This window comes from Lemur catta, chromosome X (genome assembly GCF_020740605.2).
Source record: "Lemur catta isolate mLemCat1 chromosome X, mLemCat1.pri, whole genome shotgun sequence".
NCBI classification, from domain to species: domain Eukaryota; kingdom Metazoa; phylum Chordata; class Mammalia; order Primates; family Lemuridae; genus Lemur; species Lemur catta.
Window position 1 is genome coordinate 18,105,897 of NC_059155.1, and position 18,421 is coordinate 18,124,317.

Below are 18,421 nucleotides of genomic sequence, written 5' to 3' on the forward strand. Positions count from 1 at the left end.
TATGTATACGGCATAATGTTGGAGAAAACGACTGCAGGCTCTTTTGCTTTCCTTGGTGAGCTTGGAATCATATTTTTCTCTTTCAATACAGTATATCAGTAATTGGAAACTCCATAGAGAATATGAAATTCATGTAGAAGGCAAAGGGGAAATCAATAAAGTGGTGTAGGAATAATTGTATTAGTTTCCCAAGGCTGCTATAACAAATTGCCACAAACTGGCTGCTTATAACAACAAAAATTTCTCATCGTTCTGGAGGGCAAAAGTCCAGAATTAAGATGTTGGCAGGGCCACACTCTGAAGAGGCTCTAGAAGATAATCTTTTCCTTGCCTCTCTAAGCTTTTGGCCACTACTGACATTCCTTGGCTCATGGCCGCATATCTCTCTGCTCTTTGCACTGCCTTCTCTGTGTGCCTGTGTGTAAACTCTCCCTGCCACTCTCTGCTAGGGATACATGTGATTACATCTAGGGCCCATATAACTGATTTTTGCATGCTGATCTTATACTCTGTACCTTTTCTAAATTCTTTTAGCTCTTAAGTTTTTTTTGCATATTTTTCTGAAAATTGCCACCACTTTTTCCCTACAAACACACTTTGTGACATACAAACTCCAGGATAAACTATTCCAAATATTGACCTTTGTTTTTCTTCTTTTTAAAAGCTACTTCCACTTTAACTGAAGATGCTTTGGGTTTAACATCTAGACACCTTAGCTGGAGGGCATCCAGGCCTAAAGAAACTAGTAATCTCTTTCCTCCTCCCCAAAACATTTGTCCTCATTCTTCTGATTCGTCCTTGTGGACAAGTGCCAAGTTTTCAGTAACATAGCTTACAACAAATTGGGAAAGTATATTTTTGTGAGCAGTTTGAAGCATTTATTTTTCCCCCTACTTGATTTCTCCAGAATTTGGAAACTATTTGTAAGTATTCTTATTTTATGGCAATATAGTTATTTGCATAAGTTCAATAAGAATCTTTTTTGTATAAGAGGACAAAATTAGAGACACTGGTTATTTTACCAAGGCTTTGATTGGAATGGCATAGTTTCAGATATGCCCAGACTACTTTGAGGAATTAGGTTGACTTTATAAGGCCAATAAAAAGCCCTTTGAGAAAACTAGCTTGGTACCTAATTTATGACATTTCCAGGTCTGTGGTAAGTAAAGAATGTCACTTTCTGACAGTCCAGGAACCTCAAGCTACGTTGGGACTTTGAAAAAGGAGAATTTACTCCATTCATACAGATATTTACAGGTGAAGTTAAATTCTTGGCTTGGCTTGAGAGGTTTTTAAATCTAACCTGAGATTCCTTATGAAAAAGTTCCAGCAAAGCCAATTTTATAAAAAAGAAAAGAAAAAGCCTATATGACCAATAACTATTCTTGCTGTACTTTATGCAAATATTCAGGCAAAGTATAATGAGGCTAAAATTTATTTTGCAAATAAATTGGTCCTACTATGATTTGTCTTTAACAAAAATGAGAAACTACAGAAAGAAAATTATGTTTCAGAAAAAAGTATAGTATTGCCCACTGTTTTTAAGTTTTATTTGCCTACAATTTTTTTTTTTTTTTTTCTGAGACAGAGACTCACTCTGTTGCCCGGGCTAGAGTGCCGTGGCGTCAGCCTAGCTCACAGCAACCTCAAACTCCTGGGCTCCAGCAATCCTCCTGCCTCAGCCTCCCGAGTAGCTGGGACTACAGGCATGCGCCACCATGCCGGCTAATTTTATATATATATACTTTTTTAGCTGTCCAAATCATTTCTTTCTATATTTTTAGTAGAGTCAGAGTCTTGCTCTTGCTCAGGCTGGTCTCGAACTCCTGACCTTGAGCGATCGTCCGGCCTCAGCCTCCCAGAGTGCTAGGATTACAAGCGTGAGCCACCGCGCCCGGCCCTGCCTACAATTTTTTTTTTTTTTTTTGGAGACAGAGTCTCACTTTGTTGCCCAGGCTAGAGTGAGTGCCGTGGTGTCAGCCTAGCTCACAGCAACCTCAGACTCCTGGGCTTAAGCGATCCTCCTGCGTCAGCCTCCCGAGTAGCTGAGATTACAGGCATGCGCCACCATGCCCGGCTAATTTTTTCTATATATATTTTTAGTTGTCCAGATAATTTCTTTCTATTTTTAGTAGAGAACAGGGTCTCGCTCTTGCTCAGGCTGCCTGCCTACAATTTTTGACATTGGTCCTTCTTGACTTAAATATTTCTTGTCTCTGAGGGACATGATCTAAAAATGAGCCTTCCTAGAACTGTGGGATTAGATGAAAAATGCAACCACAAACTCATGTCTTCTACAATGCTTTTTCTGAAAGATTTTTGAAGAACAGGGGGGAATGTAAAAAGAAAATCAAACTCTCAGGGTCACCCCACACACACTCCTTATGCAAAGGAGAAGGTAAAGGCCTCAAGTACCTCTGAAGAACTGGCCCCACAGATCATTCTTTAAGGAAATTCTTTGCTGATCGCCCATAAGCAAGGACATGCAAATTGCAACTATTGTCTAGCACCTAAAACTAAAGTCTGTTCAATTCCACACTAATAATGAATTACAAGTTTATCTTTACAGGTAACCAAATAGGAGACATACAGGATCTGACATTCTTCTGTCTACCCAGGGAAATGTACATAATTGATACTTCCTTCACTCCCTTTTTCCTTCTAACATTCTCATTTTACATAAAACGTAGATTTGAATGTAACCATTTTGCATCACCAACCTGCCCCACCCCTTGCTTTTTTCTCTTTCTCTCTGCGTGCCTTTAAATGCTGAGGCTTCCAACTTCCCCTTCAGAAAAACAGCCATAAGTCTGTCTGTGGTTCATATTTTTCCCAGGCACATCCTTAATAAACCTCCCTTGGTTGAGATTTTTGCCTCAGTCAACACTTCTGTGCATCCCCTGAGCCCCTAGAAGTCTCATCAGCTCACCTGCAACTGGAAAAGGATATACAACAGCCGGAGCCTCCACCCCTAGAAATGGAAGCAAAAGAAAGGGGGAATTCCCTAAATATTTTGCTAGGGTCCAAATGGTCAAGAGGAATTAGAGGGTCCTTGGTCAACTAGGCCAACACAATTACTCCCGCACAGAGAGGGTGGGAGCAAAAAATAACTGAATACCAAGTAAAGGGTCCTTCAAATCCACTTCACTCCACCTCAAGCAACCTGAGAGACCCCTTGAGGTGAGCCAGCCAGTTGTCCTCCCAGTCATCCCAACTGACATGGCCCCTGTCACTTTCTGCTGCCGCCACTATGGCTTACTACTCCCTCTCAGGCCTGCTCCTGAGGCCTTAAGCTAGATGAGGCTTCTGGGCTGGGCTGGACTCGGCCTGGCTCCATGAGAACACATGAGAGGCAGTGACTCCAGAGTAAGAGGGGAAATCCAGGTACTCAGCCCATCTCAAGTTATGAGCCAGTGTCCCTTGAGAGCAACAATTCTAGCCAGGACAACACATAGAATACTGACAAGGGTGCCCAGAGAACTGGGGACCGCTTTAGGTGATATTTGGATTAGAGCTCATAAGGAGATGAGGTAGCAATCGATACATCGATACATCGATACAGCTCTTTCTTTTGATGAATGTTTTCATGTTTCTACTAAGAGCCTGAGAGGAGGGGATACCACCTTGCCCATCGCCCCACTTCTAGGCCTCAAATAGCTTTTGGGGCTTCTTAGCATTTTTTTCATTCACAAAGGGCGAAAGGAGAAGCCTGGAAGGCCAGGGTAGTTGCCATTTCTGATGCAACAGTGTCATCAAGTGGAAGATTTCTGAGCATGGCGTCCAGCCCCTCTCTGTGTATCCAGAGGGAAAGGCCTCTGAGACGAGGAAGGGTGGGTTTGGGGCACTCTGGGAATTCTGGGGCTGGATCCAGCCACCCACTCAGCAAATCCAGAATTGTGTAAAAGTGACTGGGACAGGCCCGCCCACCAAGGACCCTGGGCTGCCAGGCCTGCAAGGCTCCAGAGGCTGTGGGAGCCAGGTCTTAGGAACCTGGAGCTGAAGCTACTGCAGGGCATTTGCCCCTGGATCTTTGCTCTTGGTGCAGGAACAAAGTTGGAGAAAGAAGAGGAACATTGTCCTAGGAGTGTGTCATAGGGAAATTGGGACTTGATGGTCCATCTGGAGGACAGAGGCCCAGCCAAGTAAAGAGGAGACAGCCATGGCTACACTGTCAGGGGCAGCCTCTTCTAGAAAAGATGGGGACTTTCCTCATTATTAGGTATTACACTGAGATAAAAAGAAAAATAAAACAGTAGTGAAGGTGCATTGCAACTCACGTTTTTTTCTGGTGTCTTCTTACTCCTGTCAAAGAAAGTCTGGGTCACAGGCCCCACAGGATGGCATTCTAGGCATCTTCTCCCGTAGCGCAGACAGTGCTGGTACCTGCTGGGAATGGATAGGTCAAGTTGGCCCTCTGGAGTTGGGGGGCTCAGGTCTCTATTACGCATCCACTTCAGTTTGGAAACATGCCAGTGATGATGTCTTCCTGTTCCCCCCAGCCTTTAGGATTATGACCTGGTTTGTCTCCTTGGGCAAGACACTCTGGGTTCAAACGTGTAGAGGTCTAAGTTCTCTGGGTCTGGCTGTCCCACAGGGCTGCCCCACGACTAACGAGCACACTGAGACCACCGCACTCACAGCTTTGGACTGGGGACCTGTTACTGAAAGCTCAGTACTTATCCTCAAGGCCACATCAGAAGGACAATAAGTGGTTTGGGGAGAAGGAAAGAGAAGTTTATTACTTTGCCAGCAAAGAAGAAAAAATGGTAGACCGTCTCGTTTCAAAATCCAAATTTCCTGACCACAGCAGAAATATAGAGCTTTTAAAGGGAGGGCCTCTCAGTTCTAGGCTATTGTGGTTAACTATTCTGATAGTCCCATCTCTGCCAAAGGCAAAGACTGTGACCTCTGCCAGCCCCCCACCTGGGAGGCTGGTGCCAGGGCCTGGGATGGCTGATTCCCCAGGCCCCTCCCAGCTATCTGCCCAAGGCAGGGATGCAGGCTTCAGTTGTCAAAAAGAGTGGGGGAAGTTTTAAAGAGACAGAAACCATCTTTTTGCCTTTTTTTTCCAGGCTAACTTCAGGCCATTCTCTCTGTTACATATTTCCCACTATCAATTTTAAGCTTCCATATCTACGGGAGGAGGGCCGACTACTCTGTTACAGCCCAATCAGATCCTTCAGGTCCACACCCTGACCTGGGGCTTGGCAAATAAAAGGTACTTCAGTCCCAAAAGGCTCTGCTCGTGTAAGACCACTGGGCAACACACCAGGAAACTCATGTGGTGTGAAATGGAGGGGGACAAGGAGGAGTTTTCAGTACCCATCTGGGAGGCGTGAAAGGAAAGGGGTGAGGTGCTGGGTCTTAAGTCCTCCTTCCACACCCTTGGACAAGTGCTGATCAGGGAGCATAGCCCAGGCAGGTAGGAGCTGGCAAAAGGCTTGACCTACCCCAGGGGGTCTCCAGAATTGGCCATTGGTTGGTCGAGGTCTATGAGAAAGGGCTGTGTGCCCAGGTGTATGTACCTCGTTGGCTGGTCTGATTGAAGGGGAGTGCATCTGGGGGACATGGGGTGGTAGGGGCTGGGGACACAGGGAAGTATGGCGGGTGGTGGGGAAAGGGAGGTGGTGTCTGAACCTAAGAGTGGTGAGATCAGGCTGGATCTCCTGAGAATGAAGCATAGGGTTGGGACATGGATAGCCAAGGCTGAATGGAAAGCAAGGGACACTTCTGCTCATAGCCCTGATGCTCCCAGGACTTTGGGGGAAGGTGGCCGAGAAAGGAGAAGGCCGCAAAGGCTGCGACATAGAAGCCTGCTTCCCTTGGGTGTAAGGCCTGTAGCACTGAGGAGAGGCCTCTGGCAAAGTGCCAGCAAGCCCTGGAGTCACAGCTACAGGCTGCAAAAGGGCAGGAAGCAAAATCCTACAGCCCCGGGTGGGGCTTCTTGGCTGAGACTTCAGCTAGTCTCACCCAGATATGGCTGCCACTGGGCTCTGATCCTCAGCTTCCTGCACCCTGGGTCTCCAGTTAGTCCTATTGCATGTCTCTGGAGCTTCCAAAGCCCAAACTGGCCATGGAACACACTTCCCCCATGCATCTCTGGATCCACAGAGGGCCCCTTCGTGCTACCTGGAATCCCGACTTTACCCCAATTTCTATGCTCCGAGGGCTATGGAATTGGCAAAGATGACCCTCTTGATGGCAATATTGCACCAGAAATGCTAGCATGCCCTTCTTGCACTTTCTGATATCCTGTTACTCCACGATTTGCTACTGAAAAAAGTGTTAAGCAATGTCTATCCTGGCTGAACCCTGATGGCTCTCAGTTCTCACAACTGGTCCTGCATCCTGCTGGGCTCTTTCTGGTAGCGTGGTCCTAGGCTTCCTCCTCCATAAAGAGAAATGTCTCCTGATCAAGTCACCCTACAAACAGACCTAAACACATCCACTCACAGCTTTATCTTTAGCACTGGATTTTGTCAAGTCTATAGGAAACACCTTGAGACTGGGCACAGAGTTGAGGCCACACGCAACCCCTGTCCACAGAAGAATGTCCTGACTTCATCATTGTCATGAGCCACTAAACAACCTGCTTAACTGGGAGATCTCAGGAAACCAGATTCTAAAGGGTGGCAACCCAAAGGCGCCAGGCTGGGAGTGAACAGTGAGAAACCACCAACATCCCTAGACAGTGTGTCCTGAGGACCTGGCTCCTTTCACATGATCTTCAGGCAATAAGGGTCCCACATTTGGGCCACTCAGGAGGGGAGTCAGGTGCCCACCATAGACATCCACCTCCTCCAACCTGACCCACTGCCAATGGCTGGACAACTCCCACAAGAAGGCTTGCAGTGGAAAACAGGAAGGTACAGGTACACTTCTGAGGGCCCATGCATTTTACTTGGAAGGAAATGACACCTCAAGATACCACATTTCCTTCATGTTCCTCAGTGTGCCAAGATGCAGATATAGGGGTCATGGAGAGACTGGCATCAGGCTATTCAAGCGAGCTTGTGTCCCTGCCCTCTTCAGCCCGAACACCCTCTTTATGTTCAGGCAGAGGACATGGTGCAGTGAGCTGGGGCCAAGACTGTTTAGGAGATGAATGTCCTTCACTGGATGTGGGCCTGACTGCCAAAGTGATCATCAAAATGTGGCAGTGTACATACACCCCACCCAGCCAACCGAGACAGCTTTTAGGCTAGGATCTTAGCTCGCGCGTCAACCGTGATTTCTGCAGAAAGAATAGCATGAAATCAACTCTACTCACCTCTTGGAAATTGCACAAATGGCGTTCAGGGTTGTCGTAAAGAGGCAGTTCTACTGGAATAGCCCCCTGTGAAATCAGAGGATGCCTTCCCTTTAGCTGTCTGTTCTGTGCACACCACAGCCATCACACCTTGGCGCCTATCCTCGGCAGCTTCCCTCCTGGTGTCTGTACCTGTGTTATGTATGGAGAAGTAAACTTTGAAATATCTTCATGAGGCTGTTTCTTCCACAGCCCATAAATGGAGTAACAGACCCTCAAGAGACTGGCAGCTTGTCTGGCTAGAGAAGAAAGGGGAATCAGGTATTACTACGCTGGGTGCATATACATCCACCACATTAACTTTCCAGGGATGAGAGCAAATCACTCTTGGGGGTGGCCGGATCTCATTCTACCCAGCTGCTGGCCTCTGGTTGGACACAGATACTACATGATGTACCGTCACACACACATACACATACTCACCCTGTCAGAACTAGGACTTTATATGCAGCTTCAAGGCCAGGTTTATTTCAAAGAAAAGAAGAAGGGAAGGAGGAAAACATGTGCAAACAGAAGAGACATGGTAAATGAACGATGCTCCTGCTGCTCCCAGGAAGATACTGGCAAGCCAAGCAGTGATTCTAAGGCAAATGGAAGGGATCTGGTAGGACATATGTGCAAAGGCCCTGGGATGTGTGTTTTGTGAAAGGAGCAAAGTGCAAGAGTCTATTATGTGTGAGCCTGGTAGGCATTTGCCTACATTCGCACTGTATGCCGGAAGCATACACATGAGGAAACATGACATCTAGTTCTCACTGTAGAGAGGGTTGGTAGGATGGGGGCGGGGTGGGGGGAAGGCAGCAGGACAGCTTGGGAGCAGACATCCTGCAGTGTTAGCGGCTATTGCTTTAATGGGGAGAAATCTCTATCCACAGTGGCACCTCCCTGGCGGTTATGGAGAAACAAAAAGCAAAAGAAAAGGAGGAATACATGCATACATACATACATATACACATAAACATAAGGAAGAAAGTAAGAGCGTGTATGTATACACGTACACACGCATGAATGAGTGAACGTGCGGGGGCTGAGTGGCGCGCACAGCCACCCTTTCATGGAGAGCTTCCTAGAAGGGGCTGCAGAACCCAAGGCCCTCACCAAGGTCCTCTGCCTGGGTGGAGCCACTGGGTCCTCCTGCTGACCCATGGAACTCCAACCTGCAGCACTCAAGGGTGTGTGATGGCCTGTGACACCTGGAGGTGACCCAGGCTTCATCGTCTCAATCTTCACAACTTAAACGGTCTCTGTCAATTCCTGCTGCTCCCATGATGGCTTTCTACACCCTCTCAGGCCTGCTCCTGAGCCTTTGTGCTGGGACACGCTGCCTGGCTTGTCTCCCTGGTGCTAGGCCTGGCCTTATGAGGCTAGAAGAGAGGTAATGACTGCAGGATAACGAGGGAAGTCCAGGTATACAGCCCACCTCAGGCTATGAGTCAATTTTTGCATAAGAGCAGGAATCCTATTGAAGGGGACCCATATAATATCCACAAGTGCCAACAGAAAACTAGGGGCCCATTTACATGATATTTGGACTAAAAGCTCTTAAGGAGAGATGGGGCAATGGACGTATTGATACATCTATTCCTTTGGAAGAACATATTCACACAGACATTTATATTCTTCATCTAGAGCATGAGAGGAAGGAACACCTTTTTTCACAGCACCCCAAAAGATTAAACCACACTCCTTGGGCTTGGATCAGTTTTAAGGCTTCCTTGGTGTTTTCTTCATCTACAAAGGGTAAACAGAAAGGCCTAGGAGGCAGGCCAAAGAGGCTGCCATTTCTAGAGCAACAGTGCCATCAAGTGGAAGCTTTTTGAGCAAGGCTTCCAGAGGAGGAAGGGTGGCTGTGGGCACTCGGAGAATTCTGGGGCTGGACCTGGCTGCTCCAATGGGCGAGTCCAGGTTCAATGTCAAAAGGACAGAAGTAGGCTCGCCCACCCAAGCAGCCCTGGGCTGACAGGCCTGCCAGGCTCGGGATCCATGGAAGCCAGGCCTTAGTGGCCACCATGTCTGGGAAACTGGAGCTGAAGCTACTGCAGGGCATTTGCCTCTGGATCTTTGCTCTTCATTCAGGAGCAGAGTTAAGGGAAGAAGGACCTATCCTGGGAGTCAGGGCAACAGGGAAACTGCAAACTGATGTTTCATCTGGCGGGCGCGGGCGCAGGCGCAGGCCCCAGCCAAGTAAAGAGGAGGCAGCAGCAGCCACACTGCCAGGGGCAGCCTCTTATGGAGAGGATGGAGAATTTCTTGATTATTGGCTACTAGACCAAGACGACAAGCAGTACTGCAAGTACACTGCAGCTTAAGTTTTATATGATTTGCTCTCACTCCCATAAAAGAAAGTCTGGGTCAGAGGCCACAAAGGATATCATTGTGAGCATCTTCTCCCATTGTGCAGAGGGTGTGGCCCCCCACTGAGGATTGAAAGGTCAACTCGGCCCTCATCTTCTGGGGTCGGGAAACTCGGGTTTGGATTGTAAATGCACCTCTGGTCAGGAGTATTCAGTGATGTCCTATTACCCAGCCACCGGGGTATGACCCGGTTACTTTCCTTGTGGAAGCCAACTGGGTTCACACGCAGGAGGGTCCATGTGCTGTGGTTCCACAGCATTGGCCCAGGCCAAAGGAACACAATGAGACCACTATAGTCACCGCCTTGGGCTGGGGGCAGATCAAATCCCATAGGTCTAAATTGTGCCCCAGGGTTTAGCAAAGAAGAAAGTTGGTCAAATTCAAAAGGCTCTGCCCACATAAGACCACTGGACAACATTGAGAAACTCAGGTGTGTGAAGTGGATGGGGTGCAGATAGTGAATTTAAACACCCACATGGGACAGGTGAAAGAAAAGGAGTCAAAGATTGAGCGTCAAGACTTCCTATTAAATCCCTGGGCAAGCAATGACCAGATAGCACAGAGGCAGGCAGGTGTTGGCTCGCAAGGAACATGATGCACAATCATGGTTCTCTAGTAGCAGCCCACTGGGTGGTCAAGTGTATGATAAAGGTCTGTGGGGAAAGCAGCATTCACGTCCTTCGTCACTTGGAAAGTCTGATTCATGGGGCTGAGTTTGAGAGGCATGGTAAGGAAGAGAACTGCACTACTGCAACGGAAAAAACAAAGGACTGGAGCAGGGGGAGCCAAATGAACCCTAAATTAATGGCATTTAGGAAGGGTCAACTGACCATCTTGACTGCAACATCCCTGAGCAAGCACAGGGTAAAGACTTGGACATGAAGAGGTAAAGAGGAAACAAGGGCCATTGTCAGTCATTGCCCTGAGGTTCTTAGGACTTTTAGGCAAGGGAGCAAAGAACGGAAAAGTCTGCAAAGGCATTGGCCCAGGAGACTGTTCCCTTGGGGATAAGAGCTGCTGAACTAAGAACAAGCCTCAGCAACAGTACAGACAAACATGAGAGTGGGCACTGTAGGCAGCAAAGTAACAGAGGCCAAATGCCCACAGGCCTTAGCCAGGGTGTTCCTGCAGTATTTCTGCAAAGTCTCCAGAAGACATGGCCGCCACAGCCTCCGGAGCCGGGGCTTCCTGTACAGGCCCCACCAGGCTTCTGGGTGTCCACCCCGGCCTGCCCCCTCTCCCTGCTGCTTCCATGGCAAGACCCGGCACGGGCCACGCTTGCCCCAGGCCTGCAGAGAGCTTTGGTCTGCCCTGGGTCCCGTCCCCTGTCCCTCCTGCACCCCGACCGCACTCCCAAGCCACTCCTCCCCAGGAAACCCCAGGCGAGGCTTCGCGGCAGCGCCAGACAGGTTCCTCTGGATGGCAGTGTTGCCCCACGAATGCCCGCCTGCTCTTCCCCCAGGTCCGCTCCCTCCGCCCTCTGCTGAGGAAAAAACGCCAACCGCTGTCCAATCTGGCTCCAACATGGCGGATGACACCCACTTCGCCATCTTGAGGAGGAGCCATCCCACTGCCCCGAGCCTGGCCTTGCTGGCGTCCCCTTCGCCTGCCTTCCTGAACGGAGCTGAAGAGTTCACCTGCGATCCCCCTGGCAATGCACGCCAACCTACCCAATCCCTACCTACACCGTGACCACCGGGGGCTGCGTGAAGGACAAGATCCAGACTGGGCACCGGGCTGCCCCCCAGACAGCAGACATCATGACCTGGGCACTCTCACGGGTCACACAAGGCCATCTTGACCACCAGGTCGAGGGCGACCAGTGTCCCACGGGCCCGAGAGTCACGAGAAGCTGTGAGGCCCTGACGGCCGGCAGGAGCACCGGGCCCCTTCTCACTCTGGCAACCCGCGGGGGCTCAGGTGTGCCTAGGTCAGCCAGGCCCAGGCCCAGGTGCCACCCCTAAGACAACCGTTTCCTCACGCCGACCCTAGGTCCACCTCCGCACATCTCCCACCGGGAGGCTGGCCGTGCAAAGCACATACAGCTGTGCGTGCTTCTGCGGGCTCGTGTGTGCTACGCCGGACGAGGACGAGGCGGAAGTCTTTGTGCCTCGTTCCCCCGAAATCGTTGGCCATCCTCGGGCACAAATTACCGTCACCGTGTCGGGGCACATTCCAAAGAGCAATAACCCCCACAAGTGTGCAAAGAACACACTGCCCAGGAACACTGCTCTGTAGACAAGACAGGGTAAACACAAGGCACATGGTACAGCCAATCTCGCGGCCTCCCTGCCCACATACCCGACTTGTCCCTGAAAGTGCCAGTGAAGGATTCCCTCTCACTCACTTTGCTTCTCCCTACCCCGTGTGTGTGTGTGTGTGTGTGTGTGTGTGTGTGTGTGTGTGTGTGTGTCTGTGTGTGTGTGTGTCTGTGTGTGTCTCTCTCTCTCTCTGTCTCTCTCTCTCTCACTCCTACCCTCCCATCTTCCCGGTCATCCTGTTTTCTCTGTCTCTCTCTCCAATGCCCCACTCTGTGTGAACCTGTAGTGGGCAGGGTGTGTGCGTGTGTGTCTGTGTGCGGAGGAGCACCTCCTGTTTCCTCCGGGACCACACGTCTAGGTATTGCTCGCAAAACAGGACACATGACATTCAAAGGGTTATCTGTCATTCAAATAGACTGAGAGGCGTCAACACATATGCAATGGAGCCAAAGCCCCAGGCACCCACCTCGACAGATGGCCACTGCCGCCTCCACCACCACCGAATCACGAAAACTCCCTCCCAAGGCCGGGCGCGGTGGCTCATGCCTGTAATCCTAGCACTCTGGGAGGCCCAGGCCGGTGGATAGCTGGAGCTCAGGAGTTCGAGACCAGCCTAAGCGAGACCCCGTCTCTGCTAAAGAAAGTAAAAATAAATTATCTGGACAGCTAAAAATATATATACAAAAAATTAGCCGGGCATGGCGCTGCATGCCTGTAGTCCCAGCTACTCGGGAGGCTGAGGAGGCAGGAGGATCGCTTAAGCCCAGGAGTTTGAGGTTGCTGTGAGCTAGGCTGACGCCACGGCACTCACTCTAGCCAAGGCAACACAGTGAGACTCTGTCTCAAAAAAAAAAAAAAAAAAATACAAAACAAAACCCCCTCCCAGATCCCCCAAGCCACAGCCAGCCAAGAGAAACTCTGATGCTATCCTCTTCATCCCCAGATGTTGGGCCCGTGCGCCACAGCCGAACTGTGCCTGTCAGGATTCGTGGCAGTCTGCCTGGACTCGGGCACAGAGAAGCACACACTCCTTGGTGACAACCTGTCTGCGTTCAGGAGACGCGGGAAGGGAGGACTCACCCTCGGGACCTTTTCTCCTTTTTCCATGGCCAAAATGACGTCCTGCTCCTAAGCAGTCAGGCCTCAGAGGCCGAGCACCTCACTCCTCCCTTGAGAAACCACACCTCCCACCTGTGACCTGGGGAGGGTCCCCTGGGTCCCTCCAAGGCTTCAATTCTGCAAGCCAAGGCGGGGCTGAGGGACACCGGCTTGGACAAAGCACCTCTCTTCCCTCGGAAGACCGCTTCTCAAAGTTCTCAGGGGTGCAGTAAACCACGCCCCAGTGGCCCTGCCTCTGCCTTTCCAGACGGGTTCCAGCAAGGGGACATGTCCTCCAAGCTCCAGCCCCGCCAGTCAAGTTGGACACGGCCATATCCTGCCCCCGGGGCCCAGGGGAGGAGACGCAGAGGGACTCCAGTGTGAAGGCACCAGGGCACAGCACCGTTCATTGTGCTGCCTGAGCCTGCCCTGCCTGTGCCTTCTGCCGCGGGGCCCTCTTTGTCCGGGCCAGACCCAACGGCTCCATCATTCTGGACGTGGGTGCTCTTGACTCCCTCCTGCACTTCAGCACGCCTAGCGGGGCACCCTCCCTGCCCCGTGGAAACCCAGGGCTCCCTTGTCCCAAGCTTGCCGCCGTGAACATCTGTCTATTCCTGATGACAGACCAAAGACCCGGAGCACACTAGCGGGGACTGTTCAAGGCCCCGAGTCAACGAAGGCCACCGGGGGACGAGCACAGCTCCAAGACAATGTCCGGTGGTCGGGGACCTGGACACGATAGGGAGGGGGACCAGGAGTGCACTCTGGGGCAAGTGGCTTGGGTCTGGCTTTGCATCAGTTGAGGCTCCCCTCAACGGCCGGCCTGGGACTGGGCCCCACCGGGTGCCTACAGCCTGGCCCGGGCCAGCTCCTCTGCCTTCTTCCCTGGCCGGACACGGAGCATCTCAGCCCTGCCCAGCACGGCCGCCATGGCTGCTGAGACCCTGGGCTGGGAAATCAGCCCTTCAGAGAGGTACCCCGAGGACAAGGAGCCACCTGGACCGTCTCGCCCCTGCTGCTGCTAAGAGAAGGGTCACCAGGAGAACAGCCCAAAGCCCCGGGTCCCGAGCTCTGAGCCCTGAGCCCGGGCTCCCCGGTGCAGGCTACGCTAATCCCGCCCAGACATGGCCGCCACCAGGATCCAGAGCCAGAGCTTCCTGTGCAGGGCCCGCCAGGCTTCTAGCTGCCCAACAAGCCTGCCGCCTCTCCCTGCTGCTTCCACGGCCCGAACCGCCACAAGTCACCCTTGCCCCAGGCCTGCAGAGAGCTCTGGTCTGTCCGGGGTCCCGTCCCCTGTCCCTGCTGCACCCCGACTGCACTCCCAAGCCACTCCTCCCCAGGCAAGGTTTCGTGGCAGTGCCAGACAGGTTCCTCTGGATGGCAGTGTTGCCCCACGAATGCCCGCCTGCCCTTCCCCCAGGTCCACTCCCTCCGCCCTCTGCTGAGGAAAAAACACCAACCGCTGTCCAATCTGGCTCCAACATGGCAGATGCCACCCTCTTACTCATTCTGAGGAGGGGCCATCCCACTGCCCCAAGCCTGGCCTTGTTGGTGTCCCCTTCGCCTGCCTTGCCGACCAAAGGGGAAGAAGAGTTCTCCTTCAGTCCCCCCAGCAATGCACCTGAACCTACCCAATCCCTACCTACGCTTTGACCACGGGGCCCGCTTGAGCCCTCAGGGACAAGATCCACATGGGGCACAGGGTTAGAGCCAACCTCAGCCTTTGTAGGGTAGGAAACATTCTGACGTGGGCACTATCACAGGTCACTGAAAGGCCAGGTCGACCACCATGTCCAGGGTGGCCCGTGTCCCAGAGGTACCTGGCAGGGAGCAAGGACTCAGGACACACTCTAAGCCCTGGACGGAGGGCTCTTCTCACGCTGGCAGCCCCGGGACCTACAGGCAAGGCTACGTCAGACAGGACCACAGCCGGGTGCCACTCCCAAGACACTGTTCTCCTCATGCCAGCCCTAGGTCCATCTCCAGAGAGCTCCTACCTGGAGGCTTGCTGTGCAAAACACATAGAGGTGTGCGTGCTTCTGCGCGTCCGTGTCCCTTAGGTCAGATGAGAACAAGGACAAGGACAAGACAGAATTGTTTACATTTTCTTGCCGATACATGTGTATGTGTTCTAATAGATATCTATTACTGTGTCAGCACTGATTAAAAAGAGGAGTACCCCAAACCCATGCAAAAACGTCAACTGCCCAGGAAGACTTCTCTGAAGTGGCCATGGGCCATGATTCCCCCTTACCTTTAGCTCTGTATCTGCAGGTGGCCCCATCCTTCATCGTGGTTCGACACTGTGTTGACTAAAAACCCACTCATCGCCAGGAAGCTGCAAAAAAGGGGGTGGCGGAATTCGTAAAGACAATTCTGTAGGGTCAGCTTGACTTCTACAGAAATTAGAGGGTGAAAACCAACCCTCCTCATTTCTTGGCAATTGCATGAAATCATTTCGGCCTGTAGTCAAGAAGCAGCTCTCCCGGAACTATGTATCCTGAAATAGGGGAGACCTTACTCTCGGCTGTCTGTTCAGTGACAACTGCAACCAGCCAACCTTGGGCGTCTATCCTCTCACAACTTCCGTCCTGGTATTTGTTCTCTGTGACTATGGAATTAAATGGCAAAAGATCCAATTGAGGCAGTTTCCTCCACCCCATGTTAATGGACTAAGAGACCCTCGAGGGACCGACAGCTCATGTGCCTAGAAAAGGAACGGGAAGCAGGTATGTCCAGTCTGGCTGCACATAGATCCACCACATTCACTCTCCAGGGAGGAGGGCAAATCATTCTAGGGGGTGGCTGCGTCCCCATGTACTCGGCAGCTGGTTTCAGGGCAGACACAGACACTACTCCAGGTACCTGTCACTCACACATCCTCACCCTGTCAGAACTGGGACTTCATACCAACATCAAGGCCAGATATCTTTCAAAGAAAAGAAGATGGGAAGAAGGAAAACAAGAACCAAGTGTCCAAAATGAAGAGACATGGTAAACTAATGATCCTGCTGCTATCGGGAAGACACTTGGGCGGCCCAGGAATTTTTAAGAGGGGAAATGGAAAGGATCTGGCTGGATGTTGAGTCTGCACACACGTGCAAAGGCCGAGGGACGTGTGTTTTGTGAAGGTAGCAACGCGCAAGAGTGCATTCCATATGAGCCTTGTGGGTTCAAAGTGAAGGCCGAAACCTGACACACTTCCACATTGTCCTTCATTTGCACAAGCCACCGGAGGCCAACACACAGGAAAATATTGACAGCTACTTGTCACTTTAGGGACGGAGGGTAAGAGGGGTAGACGACAAACGGACAAGTTGGTATTGGACATCACACAATGGAGAGGGCTATGTCTTTAACTGGGAGAAATCTGTATCCACAGGGGTATGACCAAGGTTGTCATGGGAGAAAGAAAATGGGAAAGGAGAAGGGAAAAACCTACACATATTTAAGGCAGAGAGTTTCCGTGTGTACGCCCGAACGAATGACTGCATGAATGAGTGTGTGGGGGAGAGCGGACAGCACGGCCACACTTCCATGTACAGTTTGCCAGGAAGCGCTGCAGAACCACAGGCCCCGTCTGAGGTCACCTACCTGGCTAGAACCACTGGGCTCTCCTCCTGAGCCTTGGAAACCCCAAACTGGTCTACTCAGTGGGGAGTGACTACCCGACTCCCTGTGGCTCTCCCAGGGCCACATCCTTCCAGTCTGGACCCACCCGTGGCCCCTGTCAATTCCGGCTGCTCCATGGTGGCCTACTACTGTTCCTTCTCTGGACCCATTGTAAGGCAGTTTGCCCCTGGAATGGGCTGGGGTTGGGGCCTTGGGGCGAGTCCTGGCTCCCTGAGGACACAATACAGGTAAGGACTGGAGCATAACAGGGGAAATCCAGACACTCAGCCCATGTCAGGGTATCAGTCAATATTGCCTGAAGAGCAAGCCTCCTGCTCAAGAGGAACCCTGTAATACCCACAGGTGTGACCAGAAAACTGGGTACCTCATTATAGTACATTCTGGCTCGAAGCTCATGAGGGGATGAGATATCAATGGATAAAGCCAAACACCCACACCTTTCCATAAACATTTTCACACATTTAATTTCCACAACTAGAGCCTGACAAAAAGAGACACCTATTCCCTGAACACCTAAAAAGGATAGACTGGACCCTTAGGGCTTGAATCCATTTTGGGCATTCTTTAGTGTTTTTTCACCTAGAAAGGGTGGAGGGAGAGGCCAGGAGGCCAAACTGTAGGCATTTCTGGAGCAACAGTGCCCCCAGGCGGAATCCTTTTGAGTGCTTCTTCCAGCTAGTCTCTGTGTACAGTGACGCGAGGCCTCAGAGAGGAGGAAGGGTAGGTTTGGGCAAATCAGGGAATTCTGGGGCTGCACCCGAGGAATCCACCGGGTGACTCCAGGTTTACTGAGCAAGAGAAGGAGCCAGGCTCGGCTACCAACGAACCCCTGGCTGCTAGGACTGCCAGGCTCGGGAGGCCGTGGAGTCCAGTCCTCCGTGGCCGCCATGTTGGGGAACCTGGAGCTGAAACTACTACAGGCGCTTGGCCCCTGGGTCCTTGCTGCTGGCACAGGGGCCACACTAAAGGACCACGAGGGACAGGGTCCTGGCAGTCAGGGCCACTGGGAAATCAGGACCTAATGGACCCTTTGGAAAACCTAGGTCCCGCTGAGGAAAGAGGAAGGGCCGGCACCTGTAATAGCGTCACGGACTCACCTTCCCTAGATATGGAAGGGTAAAATTGAGAGTGGGGAATAAGTTACAGGGAGTGGCCTGGACAGAAAAGGAAAATAATTTTCTGTATCTTTATAAACTTCCCCACCCTTTTTGGGAGATGAGGCCTGGCAAGTTCAGCCTTTTGTTAAGAGAAATAACGGCCAGTTGGTGGAGGTGGCAGAGGTGTCCAGGTGGGCGAAGGGCAAGTACCCAGGCTTTGTCTTTAGCACAGATGGGAGCATTAGCATAGTTGAGTACAGTAATTGCCTGAAGCTGAAAAAAAAGATCCCATTTTTTTTTTTAGCATATCGCAATGGTTGAAATGTTTAGGTTAGCTATATTTATTGCCTTTGTCCCGCCCAAATCAGAGCTATAGGTGAGTGCATACCCCAGACAGTGCTCACCCGCACCAATTAGGTGTAAATGGAAACCATCCATTAAAAGCGCTGTATTTCTGCTTATGTTTAGGAAGATGTGGATTTTGATATGATAGTCTGCCTTTTTCCTCCCCTAGCTGCCCAAGGAAGTGAATCTCTTTCCCCATGCCTAAAGGACCTGTCCTAGTTCTTCTGATTCCACCTCCTGGACGAGGGCTGAGTTTCCGGTATCACAGCCACAATGTCAGGGGCAGTCTCTTGCAGAGAGGATGAAGTTCTTGATAACTGGGT

General features: G+C 51.2%; 1 long non-coding RNA gene across 3 annotated transcripts in view; it reads right to left on the reverse strand.

Moving 5' to 3' along the window:
* Positions 1-7,274: 7,274 nt before the first annotated feature.
* LOC123628541 overlaps positions 7,275-18,421 on the reverse strand; it is a 71,219-nt gene continuing 60,072 nt past the window's right edge. For all 3 annotated transcript variants that reach the window (XR_006731692.1, XR_006731691.1, XR_006731693.1), the window contains 2 exons: positions 15,278-15,361; positions 7,275-7,441 (listed from right to left, as the gene is read on the reverse strand). This is a non-coding gene — a long non-coding RNA (uncharacterized LOC123628541). The remainder of the gene's footprint in view (positions 7,442-15,277; positions 15,362-18,421) is intronic.